Genomic DNA, 20632 nt, shown 5'->3' with positions numbered 1-20632 from the left:
GACATAGCACTATAGGTGGAATAGAATGGTGGTTGTGGAGAAGACAAAAAGGAGAAGATAGTCTCACATCAACTAGGCGTATCAACGGGCTATGGAGATGCCCATCAATAGATATCAATGTGAGTGAGTAGGGATTGCCATGCAACGGATGCACTAAGAGCTATAAGTGTATGAAAGCTCAGATTGAAAACTAAGTGGGTGTGCAGCCAACTTGCTTGTTCATGAAGACCTCGGGCGTTTGAGGAAGCCCATCATCGGAATATACAAGCCAAGTTCTATAATGAAAATTCCCACTAGTATATGAAAGTGATAACTCAAGATACTCTCTATATGAAGAACATGGTGCTACTCCGAAGCACAAGTGTGGTAAAAGGATAGTAACATTGCCCCTTCTCTATTTTTCTCTCATTTTTTTGTTTTTTTTTGGCGGGCTTCTTTGGCCTCTCTTTTTTATTTGGGCTTCTTTGGCCTCTTTTATTTTTTTTGTAAAGTCCGGAGACTCATCCCAACTTGTGAGGGAATCATAGTCTCCATCATCCTTTCCTCACTAGGGCAATGCTCTAATGATGATGATCATCACACTTTTATTTACTTACAACTCGACACTAGAACAAAATATGACTCTATATGAATGCCTCCGGCGGTGTACCGGGATGTGCAATGATCTAGCGTAGCAATGACATCAACAAGCCATGAAAATATCATGCTAGCTATCTTACGATCATGCAAAGCAATATGACAATGAATGCTCAAGTCATGTATATGATGATGATGGAAGTTGCATGGCAATATATCTCGGAATGGGTATGGAAATGCCATAATAGGTAGGTATGGTGGCTGTTTTGAGGAAGGTATATGGTGGGTTTAAGGTACCGACGAAAGTTGCACGATACTGGAGAGGCTAGCAATGGTGGAAGGGTGAGAGTGCGTATAATCCATGGATTCAACATTAGTCATAAAGAACTCACATACTTATTGCAAAAATCTATTAGTCATCGAAACAAAGTACTACACGCATGCTCCTAGGGGGATAGATTGGTAGGAAAAGACCATCGCTCGTCCCCGACCGCCACTCATAAGGAAGACAATCAATAAATAAATCATGCTCCGACTTCATCACATAACGGTTCACCATACGTGCATGCTACGGGAATCACAAACCTCGGCACAAGTATTTCTACTAATCCACAACTACCCACGAGCATGACTCTAATATCACCATCTTTATATTGCAAAACTATTGCAAGGAATCAAACATATCATATTCAGTGATCTACAAGTTTTATGTAGGATTTTATGACTAACCATGTGAATGACCAATTCCTGTCATCTCTCTAAATAGATATAAGTGAAGCAAGAGAGTTTTATTCTTTCTACAAAAGATATGCCCACGCTCTAACAAATATAAGTGAAGCAAAAGAGCATTCTACAAATGGCGGTTTTCTATGTAAAGAGAAACAGGCAATCCAAGCTTCAAATGATATAAGTGAAGCACATGAAGCATTCTATAAAGCCATACTCAAAAGATATAAGTGAAGTGCATAGAGCATTCTACAAATCAACCAAGGACTATCTCATACCAGCATGGTGCATAAAAGAAAAATGAAAACTAAATGCAAAAGACGCTCCAAGATTGCACATATCGCATGAACGAACTGAATCCGAAAACATACCGATACTTGTTGAAGAAAGAGGGGATGCCTTCCGGGGCATCCCCAAGCTTAGACGCTTGAGTCTCATTGAATATTTACTTGGGATGCCTATGTCATCCCCAAGCTTGAGCTCTTGCCTCTCTTCCTTCTTCTCATATCGAGACCTTCTCGATCATCGCACACTTCATCCACACAAAACTTCAATAGAAAACTCGGTAAGATCCGTTAGTATAATAAAGCAAATCACTGCTCTAAGTACTGTTGCAAACCAATTCATATTTTGTTTTTGCATTGTAGCTACTGTAATATAACTTTTCCATGGCTTAATCCACTGATATAAATTGATAGTTTCATCAAAACAAGCAAACTATGCATCAAAAACAGAACCTGTCAAAAACAGAACAGTCTGTAATAATCTAAACATTCACCATACTTATGATACTTGAAAAATTCTGCCTAAATTAGGAAAAATAAACAATTTTCATAGTAAGAGAGTGCAAAAGGAATCATAACCGTTTGACATTCCAGTAAAAAATGTAAAATCGCGCACTACAGCCAAAGTTTTTGTCCTGCACCGTACAAACCAACAAGCATTGTAAACATCCTAAAGACAAACCTTGGCACATTATTTTTATAATACAATGTAATTGTACAAGGGGATAATTATTTTTGTTGAAAAGTTTCTGTAATCAAGATTCACAAAGTTTCCGTGAGCATGAACAAAGTTCAAGGCTAGCTCCCACTTCAACAATGCTTGTCTTTCTCACTTTCGCTTTTCTTTTTGAAATTTTTTTGGGTTCCCCTCTTTATTTTTGTTGTTTTTAAACTATATAAAAGCACTCAACAGCAATAAATGACTCTCTAAAACTTCTGGGTTGTCTCCCAGGCAGCGCTTTCTTTAAAGCCATTAAGTTAGGCATATAGTGCTCAAGTAGTGAATCCACCCGGATCCCAAGGTATATCAAAGCCAATTTTAATTAACAATGATTTGTAATTTAGCAGTGAGCACAAAGCAACATATATCATGCAACAACGAAGTCTAACTCTCTTCCTATGCATCGGCATGTCATAAAAGAACAATTCATGCACACAAAGTAAAGGCCAATGCATAGTATAAACAGTTTCTTGCAATTTTATCGTGTTAGAAACATAGAGAGGTGGAGATGTAGTTCCTCTCTCATGATAATTGCAAGTAGGAGCAGCAAGCACATGCATATTACATTCATCAAAATCATCATGTGCAACAGTAAAATGCAACCCATCAACATAATCCTTAATAAGAGCAAACTTCTCCGATATAGTGTAGTTTGGAGAATTCAAAAAGATAATAGGACTATTATGTGTGGGTGCAATAGCAACAATTTCATGTTTAACATAAGGAACTATAGCAAGTTCATCTCCATAAGCATAATTCATATTGGCATCTTGGCCACAAGCATAGTAAGCATCATAAAAAAGGGATATTTCAAAAGAATCAACGGGATCATAGCAATTATCATAGCATTCATGCTTCGGTAAGCACGAAGGGAAATTAAATAATGTATGAGTTGAAGAGTTACTCTCATTAGAAGGTGGGCACGGGTGATCAATCCGCTCTTCCTCCTTTTATTCTTCGCTCTCCTCCTCATCTTTTTCATCCAATGAGCTCATAGTTTCATCACTTTCTTCTTCCATAGATTCCTGCAAAATATTAATCTCTTCTGGGACAGCGGAGACTTTCTCAATAAACGCATCAATATCAGAATTGTATTCATAATTCTATAACAATATTTAAGGATAGCTAAATTTTCAGGTCTATAGATAGCATCATAAAGATTTTCATATTCTTTGAACATAGATTCAATTTCATAAGCATCCATAAAAGCAACAAATCCTTCTATTTGTTCCACATCATAGTAGTCATATATAACTCTAGCATAAGAAGCCAAAGTTTCATTATCATTAAATTCACATGAAAAGGGAAGGTGTGGATCCTTCATCCTAGATCAACAAGTATAATCATATCTCAAGCATAGTTACCTAGCATACCAATACAACATATAAATTTGATCCCATAATAGTTTTCCTTTTTGAGTCAAGCGATAATCCCTAAAGTATTCATGTTGATCCAACGTGTATCCCATTACCAAATTGAATGGGGTTTCTCTCTGGATTATCAAAGTAGTACATAATATCTGTCACATAACGAGCATCGAGGGTTTTAGGAGGTTCCATATCTCCATGAGCAGCAAGTACACCTAATTTTTTTGGTATTTCATGTTCCATATCCATAACTAAAGATAAAGAATAACTAAGAACAACAAATAAAAATTACTTAGTGATAAAGCAAACAAGCACACACGAGAATATTCACCCCACGCTATTGCTCCCCGGCAACGGCGCCAGAAAAAGGTCTTGATAACCCACAAGTATAGGGGATCGCAACACTTTTCGATAAGTAAGAGTGTCGAACCCAACGAGGACCTAAAGGTAGAACAAATATTCCCTCAAGTTTTATCGACCACCGATACAACTCTACGCACGCTTGACGTTCGCTTTACCTAGAACAAGTATGAAACTAGAAGTTTTTTAGGTGTTTTTGGATAGGTTTGCAAGATAATAAAGAGCAAGTAAATAAAAAGTAGGGGATGTTTAGGTAAAGACGCAACTAAGTTAGTTTTAGTAAAGAGCTTTTTGTTACAAGAAAGTTATTTGTCCCTAGGTAATCGATAACTAGACCGATAATCATTATTGCAATTTTATATGAGGGAGAGGCATAAACTAACATACTTTCTCTACTTGGATCATATGCACTTATGATTGGAACTCTAGCAAGCATCCGCAACAAGATCATTAAGGTAAAACCCAACCATAGCATTATGTAACATCCTAAATTTTCAATTTGGAATGTTATACATTAGATCATCATTGCATATCATATTTTATTGCATTTTGGCTTGATCCTAGAAATTCTACGCAACTCAAGGACCTACGAAGAGAGTTGGGGATTTCATTATTTTCATATTCGAGTTTTCTCGAATTCTGAAAAGAGGATCGTTTGATTTTAATTATTTTCTCTTCGAATATTTCTTTTATAAAAATAGAAGAGAGAGGGGATAAAATGACTTCCTCAAAATAGAGAAATATCAAAGATTTAATATTAAAATCAAATAAAATTTTTATTCGGAGTTTTATCGCTATTTTATTTGAATTAGGAAAAAATGCGTTTTCGAAATTGGATTTTAGGCCCAAATAAGTGTTCACCTTGTCCGGCCTACTTTAGATGACGAGGAAAATTTATTTCAGGATTTTTGGAGTCCGTTTAGTATTTCTTTTCTTTCTTTTTCTGCATGTCGGAATTATTTAAAAAAATGAACCGACTCCCTGCCGTACCCGAGCGGAACTCCGCCCGGGGGCCCTTTTTAAGCCGTGCCGCCGAGCCCACCACAACCCAAACCGCGTCGCCGCCGATCCGCCGCCACTGCCTTGCCTCGCACGCTGCCGCTGCCGTGCCCCGCCACCCGCCGCCCGCGCCGCTGCCGCCGCCGTCCGCCGCCCCACGCCGCCGCACCTCAAGAAGGGAATGGGCCGGGTTGGCCCGCTGCGTCACTGACCCGACCCAAAAAGACGAGGCCAATGGGCCAAGTGGGTTGGCCCTAAATAATATATGGGTCAGTGGAGCCGGCACCGTGCAACCCGATGGGTCAGACGGGTCAACCCAGTCAAATAGCTATGCCCTAGTCGCTGCCCCCGAGCACAAGTTTTGGTTCTGTTTTTGTTCTCTGTCAGTGCTGTACGCAGTAGCTTCAGTGTAGATTCTGGTGCGTACATTTGTAGGAGTTTTGTCAATCTTGTAGACTACGGCGAACATTGTGTTTGAGCAGCAGTGCATCTCCAATCTGATGCTCAGTTCCTACAGTGCGCGTGCGTGACGACACTACCGCTGCAGGCCGGTGTTAGGCAGCAATAATAACAGCAACATCGCAGCTGCTACAGTAGGCAGCAACAACATCCATCGGCCCGTGCTAAGGAGTAAACAACGACCATCACGGCGGACAGCAACAAACAACAAGGGGCGCAGCCGCAGAGTGAATCCTCACTTGATTAATATCAGGCTAATAGAATAATAATTATGTGTTTTGGTTGTATCAAAGGCATAGATCATTTTCAGTGTTGATTCTGCTGAATTTTGGGTCGGCCTCATCTACCAACGGGTCAGCGAGGCCACAAATATCTGATGAAATGGGCCGACCCATGGCCTCACATATTGACCTTGGGACCACGGGGCCGGGTCCAAGGCCAGGGCCGGGTCGGCCCATTCCCATCTTGAGCCGCATTGGAGCCGCCCCGCCATCGCTGGACCTCGCCGGACCCCGCCGGATCCGAGGTAGCCACCTCGGTTTTCGTGAGAAAACCGTTTTTTTTTCGAAACTCTAGATCCGTTTTTTTAGTTCCGATTCAATTTATTTTTTTCGGTTTAGTTATTTATCGAACGCCCGTTTCTACGTTCATTTTAACGAACGGTTTTCACCGTTTAGCCGCAGACAGCGAACGTTCGTTCGTTAGCCTGTTCGTTAGTTTTTCTTTTTTCTCGGATTTTCTGTGATTATTTTTTATCGCGATTTCTGATCCGATTTTCGTTCTAGTATAACTTTTCGCTCGTTTATCGGAATCAGGCGATTCAAGCGCCTAGAGTTTCGTCTCGAAACTCTCTTTCCGTTTAACCAACTTAAACAAGTTTTTACTACTATAAAATTTGACTCTAGTCCAAGATTAGTAATCGGAGCTTGTTTCTTTCGCAGTTTGAGTTTCTTTGCTTCGTTTGAGTTGATTCTTTTTGCAAACCGGAGTTCTTAAGTTGAACTTCTAGTTAGACGTCTTATTTGAGTTTTACCCATGCCCTTGCTTGATTGCTTATTGTATGCTTGTTTGATTGCGATAGAGTACCCGGAGTGCGAAGCGTGCTATATCGAGTCTCTAGGTTTCACGGATCATCGGCAAGGCAAGTAACACTTTGATCATACCTCTTCACTACCCAGTTTTTATTGCATTAGATCAATCCTCAAACAATTGCATGGTTAGGATCTGAATTAAATTGTGGGTTTGGGAAGTAGATGAGGTAGTACCTATTCACCTGTTTATTATCAAACCATGGGAGTTACTTCTACGTTATGCGTATATTGCCATGCTATGCTTGTAGACGTGGATTGGGTTTGAGTGTATCCATGACAGATGTGAGATTGTTAATTAATGGTTCAACTTAAGGTGGCAACTTAAATACACATCTGGGTGGATTGAGGCATCTGGGTTATCCAGTGATTGCCTTTTTTTTTTTGGAAATCCCGGGGTACCGTGTGATTTTCCTATGGACCGCCACCCAGGCTCGAAGGGATCAGAAGATTATTCATACTAGAAACTTCCGTGTGTAGCCACATGCCATTATAGGCTCTAGCATAGTTGAGTAAGTTGTGGGAAACCTTTCCATGATGGGCTAGCAGATGTAGGGGATTGTAGGTGTACCGGACTATCTATCGGTTAAGGGGGCCTCTTCGGAAAGACTGTGTCTCGGTCATCCGTTTCTCAAACATTATGTAGTGCGAGAAATCCAACGGAGGAGATCGAGTCTTGTGGGGAAAAGTGCACAAACCTCTGCAGAGTGTACAAACTAATCATGGTTAGCCGTGTCCCCGGTTATGGATATCTTGAGTATCTGGTTCTTGGATTATCATGTGGATCTCATCACTTTTAATATAAATTTTGTTGGGTTTTTAATTACTTTTAATTGGGATTGAGATGGGGTTTACCACTCTCAATGTTTTCAACCAACTTTGTAGTTAAATAAAATATATTCCTTTGAAGTAGGGAAAAATTGGCTTTTCGCAAAACCTATTAACCATACAGCCTCCACCAGCCATATATGCATGTAGTGATAGCTTTATTCCGTTCATTACTCTCTTGTGTTACATTGCCAGCATATTCCATGTGTTGACCCGTTTCGGGCTGCAACGTATCATGTTACAGACTTTTCAGACGACGAGTAAGGAGCCTTAGGTCGTGGTCTTTCACTCAGTGATGTCGTTGGAGTTGATGGACTCACTTTATCTTCCAAGCCTTCCGCTGTTATCGTATTAGATGGCCTTAAGCCATATTTATTGTAATAAGTTCTCTTTGAGACATTCGATGTAATAAGTGTGTGATTGCTACTCTGTTATAAATCTTCAAGTACTATGCGTGTCAGCATTACTGATCCAGGGATGACACTGATGCACAGAGATTAGACTGTTTGAGGTCTAGTCGCTACAGATGGTATCAGAGCACACACTGACTGTAGGACACGACCACTAAGCTAAAGCCCTAGATCACTACTCTCTTCTCATTTCTGACTCCTCTCCATTTTCTACTCTTTAGGATGACGGACGCAAGGAACAAGTTTGCACAACCAGATGAAGACACACCTTTTGGACGCTACTTGAAGGAAGTCACTAGGTACCTGAACATCGGTATACCAAGCTTCACCGGGACTTACAACGCCACTTTACCAGAAGAGGAGCAATGGATGATTCAAGTTCAAGTTCCAGGAAGGACATTCACGCCAGTCACTGAGCCCATAGAGTTTTTCGTTGATGCACCAACCTGGAGTCTAGGAAAGAGTATGGCAGCTCACATCACCATGGGACGCATTGGATAAGTTTACCACAAGGATCTCAAGAATACTATCTACTAGATTTATGGGCGCCGAGATGAGCAATGGGAGATGATCAGCACCAGTAAGGATAGATCAATTGACGCTTTCATCCAGGAGTTAAACCAGCATATTCGCCGCTAGGAAAATCAGATGTGCGCCGGCATGATAGATCTAAAAAAGGCGATGACAAGGATCACAGAGCTTGAGGAAGAACTCAAGGCAACTCGCCAAGATTATGAGGAAGAAATCGTTGTACTAGTGGAGAATAATGATGACTTGACAAGGAAGCTAGGAGTATTCATGGGAGACCCCGCGCGAGGAGGACAAGATGACGGTTCCACTTTCCTGGAAAACTACATCATCATCGACGACACCGACTCGGACCCCGACGATAGTGATTATGATTATGTTGATGAAGCTGGAGCGGATATCATGGAGTCTTCGACCGAACAATATTTCTAGTTGACCACCAAAACAGTAGTAGTAGTAGTCTACCATGTAAATAGTATAGTCCAAGTACTTTGTAACGATAAGTTCTAGACCGATTGTATGCCCTTGCTTGATTGATTGAGTGATATTAGTGTGTTTGTCTCATGTGCATATGGGTAGTGTTTTCTCACTAGACCTCATTCTATTCTATTCTCTTCCCTCTAAACCCTCAGATGCCTCCGAGACGTGACCCCGGATTTACCTTTCCACCGGAGCTCACTCAGTTGATCCAGCAGCAGAATACCATGATGCAGTTGTTAGTTCAGAACCAAGGCAACAACAACAACAACAACAACAACCCACCACCACCCCCAATTAATAATTTAGCCCATTTTCTGAGTTTGCAGCCGCCGGTGTTTTCTAGTAGCATCGAGCCGATAGTGGCAGATGATTGGCTCCGCAGGATTGGAAGGGAGTTAACCACTACAGGATGCACAGATGCTGAGAGGGTGCGTTTTGCCGTGCACCAATTGGATGGACCAGCAGCCTCATGGTGGGAGAATTACACTGTCACATATCCTATAGCCACTGTTACATGGGACCAGTTCCAGCAGGCTTTTCACACTGCCCATGTATCAGTAGGAGCTATGGCCATAAAGAAGCGTGAGTTTCACAACTTACGCCAAGGAGGACGCACCATTAGCCAATATGTGGATGACTTTAGCAAGCTAACATGTTATGCCCCAGATGACGTTGCTACGGATGCAGCTAAGTAGGAGAAGTTTTTGAAAGGACTGAATGATGAGCTGAGCATGCAGTTGATGGTAGCAACCTTTAACAACTACCAACAGTTGGTAGATAGAGCTCTCATGATTGAAGGGAAGCAACAGCAGATTGATAACCGCAAGAGGAAGTATGGACAAGGGAAGTATAATTCTGGAGCTCAGCAGAGACCCCGTTTCACCCCGAACTCGGGAGGACTTGTGCATAACCATGGAGGCCACACTCATAATGGAGGAAGTCCTCACAACCATAGTGGCTCCAAGAATGGTAATGGAGGAAGCAACGGACAGAACCGTTCCAACCCAGCAACGCCCGCCAAGAAAGATCTAAGCCACGTTACTTGCTACAAGTGCCAGAAGACCGGACATTACGCCAATGAATGTCCTGAAGCTAAGAACAAAAACGGCAATGGAAGCTCTGGGAAGAAGCCCAACCCTTTCAACAGGGGACAAGTGAACCATGTTAACGTGGAGGAGATTGAAGCCCAGCCAGATGCAGTAATAGGTAAGTTTTTGGTTAAGTCTTTTACTACAGTCGTACTTTTCGATACCGGTGCATCGCATTCATACATATCAAGGGGATTTGTGGATAAGTATAAACTGCCCACCAAAGTTCTTAGTACACCTATGTTAGTGAGCTCGCCAGGAGCAGAGTATATGGCAAGCCAAGGATGTTTTCAGATACCGTTGGCCATAGGTAGTCACGTTTTCCCCTCAGATCTGATAATTCTGGAGTCGCAAGGTTTGGATGTGATTCTGGGTATGGATTGGCTATCGATGTATGGAGGAAACATCAATTGCGCTAGTAAGTCGATTTTGCTCACCACCCTAGAAGGAAGAAGGATCAAGTATGTATCCCGGCATGTGCCGATTAGGACTCAAGTAAATTCCTTATCAGGAGTTGTATAGGAGGAAGTACCAATGGTAAAGGATATCCCGGATGTATTTCCAGAAGAGTTGCCAGTCATGCCACCGGATAGAGACATCGAGTTTTTGATTGAGCTTTTGCCAGGCATAGGGCCAATATCTAAGAGACCGTACAAGATGCCCGCACAGGATTTAGAGGAAATTAAGAAGCAGATTAAGGAGTTACTGGATAAAGGATATATTCGCCCAGGTTCGTCACCTTGGGGATCACCAGTACTTCTAGTGGAGAAGAAGGATGGATCGTTAAGGATGGTTGTTGATTATCGTGGATTGAATGAAGTAACGATCAAGAACAAGTACCCACTGCCGATGATAAATGATTTGTTTGATCAGCTTCAAGGAGCTAAGGTGTTTTCCAAGATCGATCTGCGTTTCGGGTACCACCAGTTGAAGATTCGAGAGCAGGATATACCTATGACAACATTTACCACAAGGTACGGGCTATATGAGTATACCGTTATGTCATTTGGCCTGACTAACGCACCTACTTATTTTATGAACATGATGAACAAGGTGTTTATGGAGTTTTTGGATAAGTTCGTTGTGGTGTTCATTGATGATATTCTGGTTTACTCGGAGAATGAAGAGGAGCATAACGAGCATTTGCGTTTAGTACTTGGGAAGCTCAGAGAACATCAACTATACACCAAGTTCAGCAAGTGTGAGTTTTGGTTGAAGGAAGTTGGATTCCTTGGACATGTTATATCCGGAGACGGAATAGCAGTAGACCCCAACAAAGTCGTCACTGTGACAAATTGGGAGGCACCCACGTCCGTTGGAGAGATCCGGAGTTTTCTTGGACTCGCAGGATACTACCGGAGGTTCATTGAGAATTTCTCGAAGATTGCAAAGCCTATGACGGAGTTGTTAAAGAAGGACACCAAATTCAAATGGACTGAGGAATGTGAGGCCAGTTTTCATGAATTGAAGAAATGTTGGGTTACATCGCCGGTGTTGATTCTGCCAGATCAACGCAAGGATTATGAAGTGTATTGCGACGCCTCTCGTCGAGGACTTGGAGCAGTGCTTATGCAGGAAGGAAGAGTTGTTTCATATGCCTCACGACAGCTTAAAACCCATGAGTTAAATTATGCTACACGTGATTTGGAGTTAGCAGCCGTAGTGCATGCGTTGAAGATTTGGAGACATTTTCTCATCGGAAACCATTGTGAGGTATACACGGATCACAAGAGTTTGAAGTATATCTTCACACAGAAGGAGTTGAATCTCAGGCAGAGGAGATAGTTGGAACTCATAAAGGATTATGATATAAAGTTGCACTGTCATCCCGGAAAGGCTAACGTAGTAGCCAATGCGTTGAGCCGCAAGAGTCATGTCAATACACTCATGACATGAGAGTTACCCAAGGAGTTAGCAGAAAACCTTCGTGAGCTATGTTTGGAAATAGTTCCAAGAGGTTACGTAGCAGCTTTGGAGATTCAGTCTACTTTGATGGATAAGATCAGAGAAGCGCAAAAGACGGACAAGGAGATTGCCGAGATAAAGGAAAGGATGAGCAAAGGGAAAGCCAAGGGGTTTCGGGAGGTTGAACACGATACCCTATGGTTTGACGACCGCGTATATGTACCAAATGATCAGGAGATCGGGAAGTTGATTTTGCAGGAGGCCCATGACTCACCATATTCGATTCCCCAGGAAATACCAAGATGTACCTGGACCTGAAGGATAGATTCTGGTGGACCGGAATGAAGAAGGATATTGCAGAGTATGTAGCAGTTTGTGACATATGTCAGAGAGTGAAGGCAGAGCATCAGAAGCCAGCAGGGTTGCTGCAACCATTGCCGATACCCGAATGGAAGTGGGATAAGCTAGGCATGGATTTTATCATGAGATTACCTAGGACTCATTCAGGCTATGACTCTATATGGGTTGTAGTCGATCGCTTGACGAAAGTAGCTCATTTCATCCCAGTGAAGACCACTTACACCAGTGCTAAGTTGCCAAAGATATACATGACCAGGATCGTATGTTTGCATGGAGTTCCGAGAACAATTGTATCAGATAGAGGAACCCAGTTTACCTCAAAGTTTTGGAAACAGTTGCATGAGACTTTGGGAACCAGGATAGAGTTCAGTACAACTTTTCACCCGCAGACGGATGGAAAGACTGAGAGAGTCAATCAGATTCTGGAGGACATGTTGAGAGCTTGTGCGCTAGATTATGGATCTAGTTGGGACGAAAATTTGCCTTACGCAGAGTTCTCATACAACAACAGTTACCAAGCAAGTTTGAAGATGGCCCCCTTCCGAAGCATTGTACGGAAAGAGGTGCAGAACACCGTTGTTGTGGGATGAAATTGGAGACCGACAGTTGTTTGGACCAGATTTGATTAAAGAATCGTAAGAGAAGGTTAAACTGATTCGTGATAGACTCAAGGTATCCCAATCCAGGCAGAAGAGCTATGCGGATTCTAAATGCAAGGAGACAGCTTACGAAGTTGGAGATAGAGTGTATCTTCGGGTATCACCACTCCGAGGAGTTAAGCGCTTTGGAGTTAAGGGAAAGTTAGCACCACGATTTGTGGGACCATACAAAGTTTTGGAACGTATGGGGGAAGTTGCTTACAAGGTTGAATTGCCCGAAGGATTTTCAGGAATTCACGATGTGTTCCACGTTTCTCAGTTGAAGAAGTGCCACGTAGAGATGGCTGATATCCCTCTGAGAGATACAGTGCCACTGGAAGCGATACAGTTGGATAGCGACTTGACTTATGAGGAGAAGTCAGTCAAGATTCTCGAGTTTGCCAGCCGAGTTACACGCAGCAAAGTTATCAAGTTCTGTAAAGTTCAGTGGAGCCACCATACCGAGGATGAAGCCACCTAGGAACGAGAGGAAGACCTACGCAAGGACCATCCACACCTATTTTCTAGCCAACCCGAATCTCGAGGGCGAGATTCATCTTAAGGGGGGGTAGGTTTGTAACATCCCAAAATTTCAATTTGGAATGTTATACACTAGATCATCATTGCATATCATATTTTATTGCATTTTGGCTTGATCATAGAAATTCTACGCAACTCAAGGACCTACAGAGAGAGTTGGGGATTTCATTATTTTCATATTCAAGTTTTCTCGAATTTTGAAAAGAGGATCGCTTGATTTTAATTATTTTCTTTTCAAATATTTATTTTATAAAAATAAAAGAGAGAGAGAGAGAGGGGATAAAATGACTTCCTCGAAATAGAGAAATATTGAAGATTTCATATTAAAATCAAATAAGATTTTTATTCGGAGTTTTATCGCTATTTTATTTGAATTAGGAAAAAATGCGTTTTTCAAAATTGCATTTTAGGCCCAAATAAATGTTCACCTTGTCCGGCCTATTTTTAGAGGACGGGGAAATTTTATTTCGAGATTTTTGGAGGCCGTTTAGTATTTATTTTCTTTCTTTTTCTGCATGTCGGAATTATTTAAGAAAAAGTGAACCGACTCCGGGCCGTACCCGAGCGTGACTCCGCCCGGGGGGGGCTTTTTAAGCCATGCTGCCGAGCCCACCGCAACCCAAACCACGCCGCCGCCCAAACCCTAACCCTAGCCGCGCCGCTGCCGATCCACACTGCCGCCGCCTCGCCTCGCGCGCTGCCGCCTCCGTCCGCCGCCCCACACCGCGTCACCGGAGCCGCCCCGCCGTCGCTGGACCTCGCCGGACCCGGGGTAGCCGCCTCAGTTTTCATGAGACAACCATTTGGTTTTTTGAAACTCTAGATCCGTTTTTTAGATCCGGTTCGGTTTATTTTTTCGGTTTAGTTATTTAGCGAACGCCCATTTCTACATTCATTTTAACGAACGGTTTTCACCGTTTAGCCGCAGATAGCGAACGTTCGTTCGTTAGCCTGTTCGTCAGTTTTTCTTTTTTCTCGGATTTTCTGCGATTATTTTCGATCGCGATTACTGGTCCAATTTTCGTTCTGGTATAACTTTTCGCTCGTTTATCGGAATCAGGCGATTCAAGCGCCTAGAGTTTCGTCTCGAAACCCTCATTCCGTTTAACCAACTTAAACAAGTTTTTGCTACTATAAAATTTGACTCTAGTCCAAGATTAGTAATCGGAGCTTGTTTCTTTCGCAGTTTGAGTTTCTTTGCTTCGTTTGAGTTGATTCTTTTTGCAAACCGGAGTTCTTAAGTTGAACTTTCTAGTTAGGCGTCTTATTTGAGTTTTACCCGTGCCCTTGCTTGATTGCTTATTGTATGCTTGTTTGATTGCGATAGAGTACCCGGAGTGCGAAGCGTGCTATATCGAGTCTCTAGGTTTCACGGATCATCAGCAAGGCAAGTAACACTTTGATCATACCTCTTTACTACCCAGTTTTTATTGCATTAGATCGGTCCTCAAACAATTGCATGGTTAGGATCTGAATTAAATTGTGGGTTTGGGAAGTAGATGAGGTAGTACCTATTCACATGTTTATTATCAAACCCTGGGAGTTACTTCTACATTATGTGTATATTGCCATGCTATGCTCATAGACGTGGATTGGGTTTGAGTGTATCCATGACATATGTGAGATTGTTAATTAATGGTTTAACTTAAGGTGGCAACTTAAATACACATCTGGGTGGATTAAGGCACCTGGGGTATCCAGTGATTACCTGTTTTTTTGGAAATCCTAGGGTACCGTGTGATTTTCCTATGGACCGCCACCCAGACTCAAAGGGATCATAAGATTATTCATACTAGAAACTTCTGTGTGCAGTGACATGCCATTATGGGCTCTGGCATAGTTGAGTAAGTTGTGCGAAACCTTTCCATGATGGGCTAGCAGATGTAGGGGATTGTAGGTGTACCGGCCTATCTATCGGTTAAGGGGACCTCTTCAGAAAGACTGTGTCTCGGTCATCCATTTCTCAAACATTATGTAGTGTGAGAAATCCAACAGAGGAGATCGAGTCTTGTGGGGAAAAGTGCACAAACCTCTGCAGAGTGTACAAACTAATCATGGTTAGCCGTGTCCCCGGTTATGGACATCTTGAGTATCTGGTTCTTGGATTATCATGTGGATCTCATCACTTTTAATATAAAATTTGTTGGTTTTTTAATTACTTTTAATTGGGATTGAGATGGGGTTTACCATTCTCAATGTTTTCAACCAACTTTGTAGTTAAATAAAATATATTCCTTTGAAGTAGGAAAATTTTGGCTTTTCGCAAAACCTATTAACCATACAGCCTCCACCAGCCATATATGCATGTAGTGATAGCTTTATTCTGTTCATTACTCTCTTGTGTTACATTGCCAGCATATTCCATGTGCTGACCCGTTTTGGGCTGCAACGTATCATGTTGCAGATTTTTGAGACGACGAGTAAGGAGCCTTAGGTCGCGGTCTTTCACTCAGTGATGACGTTGGAGTTGATGGACTCAATTTATCTTCCAAGCCTTCCGTTGTTATCGTATTAGATGGCCTTAAACCATATTTATTGTAATAAGTTCTCTTTTGAGACATTCGATGTAATAAGTGTGTGATCGCTACTCTGTTATAAATCCTCAAGTATTGTGCATGTCAGCATTATCGATTCAGGGACGACACTGATGCACAGAGATCAGACTGTTTGAGGTCTGGTCGCTACACATTAAATCATCAAGTCCTCTTTATCCCATACGCAACAACCCCCTTACTCGGGTTTGTGTTTCAGTCACTCACGCAACCCACTATAAGCGAATCATGAACGTATTGCAACACCCTACAACGCGGATCCCTCACTCTTGCGCGACACAGAGAGCACCATAGGACATCACCAATAATAAAACATGCAACTCAAACCAATCTTGATCATCAAATAGCCCATAGGACAAAACAGATCTACTCAAACATCATAGGATAGCCATACATCATTGGAAAATAATATATAGCGTTGAGCACCATGTTTAAGTAGAGATTACAGCGGGTAAGAGAGAGGTTACACCGCTGCATAGAGGGGGGAAGAGTTGGTGATGATGGCGGTGAAGTTGTTGGTGAAGATTGCGGTGATGATGATGGCCACGACAGCGTTCCGGCGCCACCGGAAGAGAAGGGGAGAGGGGGGCCCTTCGTCTTCTTCTTCTTTGACCTCTTCCCTAGATGGGAGAAGGGTTTCCCCTCTGGTCCTTGGCCTCCATGGCGTGGGAGGGGCGAGAGCCCCTCCGAGATTGGATACGTCTCTCTGTCTATCTTTGTTTCTGCGTTCTCAGATTCTACCCTTTCACCGTTTCTTATATTCCCGGAGACCCGTAACTCCGATTGGGCTGAAATTTTAACACGATCTCTATCCGGATATTAGCTTTCTTGCGGCGTAAGAAGGGCACCAACCACCTTACGGGGTGGCCACGAGGGTCAGGGGCGCACCCAGGGGGTGGGTTGCGCCCCCCTGCCTCGTGCCTCCCTCGGGCACCGTCTTGCGTGGATTTTTCTTCCCAAAAATCATATATATTCCAAAAAAATCTCTGTCAGTTTTTATCCTGTTTGGACTCTGTTTGATATGGATATTCTGTGAAACAAAAAACATGCAATAAAGGGGAACCGGCACTGGGCACTGGATCAATATGTTAGTCCCAAAAATAGTATAAAAAGTTGTCAAAAGTATATGAAAGTTGAAGAATATTGGCATGGAACAATCAAAAATTATAGATACGACGGAGACGTATCATTAGTGCGTATAGGTCAGTGGCCAGACTCAGATTAAATACCCAAATCTCGTTAAGCGTGTTAATTGAATTAACCACGGACGCCGACCAGGGCCAGGCCCACCTCTCTCCTAGGTGGTCTCAACCTACCGTGTCGCTCCGCCACAAAGTAACCATCAAGGGGCTGTCGGGAACCCAGGCCCATCACTACCTGGATGGAACCACCTGCCCCTTCAGCCCCCATCTCCGAACAGTAACATAAGCATGTAAAAGTATATAGTATATGTATCTGTGATCACCTCCCGAAGTGATCACGACCCAGTAGTATAGCATGGCAGACGGACAAGAGTGTAAGGCCATTGATGATAAACTAGCATCCTATACTAAGCATTTAGGATTGCAGGTAAGGTATCAACAACTGTAGCAACAATGACAGGCTATGCAACAGAATAGGATTAACCCAAAGTAGTAACATGTTACACTACTCTAATGCAAGCAGTATAGAGAAGGAATAGGCGATATCTGGTGATCAAGGGGGGCTTGCCTGGATGCTCTGGCAAGAAGGAGGGGTCGTCGTCAATGTAGTCGATCACAGGGGTATCAACGTCGGTCTCGGGGTCTACCGGAAAGAAGTAACAGAGGGGGGACACAATAAATAACAGAGCAATCAAAGCATCACAGAGCATAACATGGCAATACGCGGTGCTAGAGGTGACCTAACGCAGTAATAGGTGATACCGACAAAGGGGGGGCATCCGGGAAAGTATTCCCGGTGTTTCGCGTTTTCGAACAGAAGGACCGAAGGAGAAAAGTTGTGTGTTCGCTATGCTAGGGATGTGTGGCGGACGAACGGGCTACGTATTCAGATTCATCTCGTCGTTCTGAGCAACTTTCATGTACAAAGTATTTTCATCCGAGCTACAGATTATTTATTATTAATTTTTAAATATTTAAAATGATTTTATAATTTCTAGATTTAATTTAATTTGAAAATAAATTTGTATTTAAATGCTATGGGTACACAGAAAGTGTACCCAAAGTGTGTCCAAGGGGCTGACAGGTGGGGCCCTGGTCAAATGTCCAGTCAGCGTTTGACTGGACCGTTGACTGGTCAAAAGGGCCCATGACTCGCATGTCATTGATACATGTTTTACTAAACAACATTTGATTAACTAATCTTGTTGATTAGGTTATTAAGCAGGTTAATTAAGTTAACTAATTAACTTACTAATTAATTAATTAATTACTAATTTATTTATTTTAACATACATTTATTCCTTTCCTTTTTCTTAAACGTTTTTGTTCATGGACGGGGGCCCACTTTTCATAGGGCCAGGGGGCATAGCGGGCAAAGGGCGAATGGGTTATCGGCGCTGGGCGGCATCGGGTGCGGCCACGGCAGCGTCGCAGCCGTCAAGCAGCGGCGGCCTAGCGCGGCCGTGGGGGCGACGTAGGGCAAAGTTTCATGCGCCGGCGTGCGTGCACGGGAGGGGCGAGCTGCAGGCGGGCAGGGGCCGGCAGGGAGCAAGGCCCGCGTGCACGTGAGCGGCTGCAAGCGGGTGAGGCCAGGCGCAGGCGGGAGGGCGCGCGGGGTGGCACGTGCGCAGGCGAGGCATGAGGGCAGCAGCGGCAGAGCACATCGGAAGCAGCGAAGCAGCAGCGGTGAGCAGCAGGCCGAGCCGGCGTGCGGCAAATCAGCAGCGGGAGAAGGGGCATGCACGGACGCAGGCGGACGCAACAGTAGGCGGTCGGAGCTGGCGGCAGCATAGCTGCAGCGGAGCAGAGCAGATGCAGCGAGCAGTGGCGGACGGCGGGGCGCGCGCCCAACGCGGCAAGCATGCACAGGCGCGTGGTTACCGGGAAGAACGGGGAGAGAGGAGGGGCGCGTGCTCACGTGCGGTGCTGGGACAACGAGCGGCGAGGGTCGGAGAGGACCGGCAGGGAGGAGATGATGACAGGGCGGCGGGGTCGACGCAGTCCGGCACGACGAGGTGGAGGCCGTTGGGGAGGAGGACGGGGACGCGAAGCGGCGGATCCGGCGACGAAGCTCGGCGGCGGGTCACGGGATCCTCGGGCGGCAACGGCGGCGTTGGCGGGGCGCGGTCGGGGTTGTGCCCCGATCCAGATTGGGGGGAGGGGTCGAGAGGGACGAGAGAGTGGGGTGGGGATCGTGCGGGGGGAGTGGTTACACTGGGGGTTAGGGTTTCGGGGTAGTGGGGGATAAGGTGGGATGGGGTGGGCCTCCTGGTGGCCTGGATGGCTAGTTGGGCTGTTCGGCCCAGGGAGAGGGGGAGGGGGCTTTGCTTTTTTCGGTTTTTTTATTTCCTTTACTGTTTTATTTTTAGTCCCATCTTATCTATGTTTTATAAAAACATAAAAGTTGTATCAAAGTTAGTATTACTAATTATACCTCTGATACTAAAATTTAAACCCCTAGATAAAATATTTTAGCATTTTATAATTAACAAAAGGCATTTATTAAGTTGGTTATGTTGTTGTTTCATTATTTAAGAGCCTTTAATTACTTTATAGAGATGTGGATTTTCCACCATAATTATCTATGATTTATTTGACACATTTTGAACATTTTAGTTTTAATGTTTGAAAACTTTTGTTGTTTGCCTTTATTTTAAATTTGAATTTGAATCGTTTTTGAATCATCGCAAGATCGACAACAGTAATTGTGGTGAAGTGGCATCCTTAGCAGGGAACTACTATAGCTTAATTATCCGGGCGTCACAACACACCTCGGTCATATCGTCGTAGTGCTTAGGCGAAGCCCTGCGCCGGTAACTTCATCATCACCGTCATCACGCCGTCGTGCTGACGGAACTCTTCCTCGTCCTTATCTGGATCAAGAGATCGAGGGACGTCATCAAGCTGAACGTATGCTGAAAGCGGAGGTACCGTACGTTCGGTGCTTGCATCGGTTGGATCGCGAAGACGTTCGACTATATCAACCGCGTTATTAAATGATTCCGCTTTCGGTCTACAAGGGTACGTGGACATACTCTCCCCTCTCGTTGCTATGCATCTTCTAGAGAGATTTTGCGTGATCGTAGGAATTTTTTTGAAATACTCCGTTCCCCAACAGCATCGATGTGGAGGAGGTTGGTGCATGCAAGCCAAACAGGATAGTGTAGCACTTTCTCAGAAGTATCACGATGAGTAATCGTCCCAGGGAAGAGTGGAGGAGAGTATTTATAGTGGCGCTTCTATCACACACAAGGTCTCACGACTCTTGTGTGAAGTAACCGCTTTAAAGAGAGGTCAAGGGTGCTCGTTGATCATCTATCCATAGATAGGAAAACTCTTGGTAGCAATCTCATTCACCGTTGTAACCTCTCGCACGAGGTATCCCTCCATTATGAGTCATCAAACAAACATGACGTACGGTATTACTCTTCAGAGGCTCGAACCTGGATAAACTCCTCATGTGATCTCCGATCCATGACTTCCAGCTCCGCTTGGACCCCTACCGACGGATCTGATGGTATTTTGCACCGTCAGCATGGGGCAAGGGAGAAGACGGCGGCGGGGGAGGCGCAGACCCCCAC

Source organism: Triticum dicoccoides, chromosome 6A, assembly GCF_002162155.2.
Source record: "Triticum dicoccoides isolate Atlit2015 ecotype Zavitan chromosome 6A, WEW_v2.0, whole genome shotgun sequence".
Lineage (NCBI taxonomy): Eukaryota > Viridiplantae > Streptophyta > Magnoliopsida > Poales > Poaceae > Triticum > Triticum dicoccoides.
Note: the sequence above shows the minus strand (reverse complement) of the source record.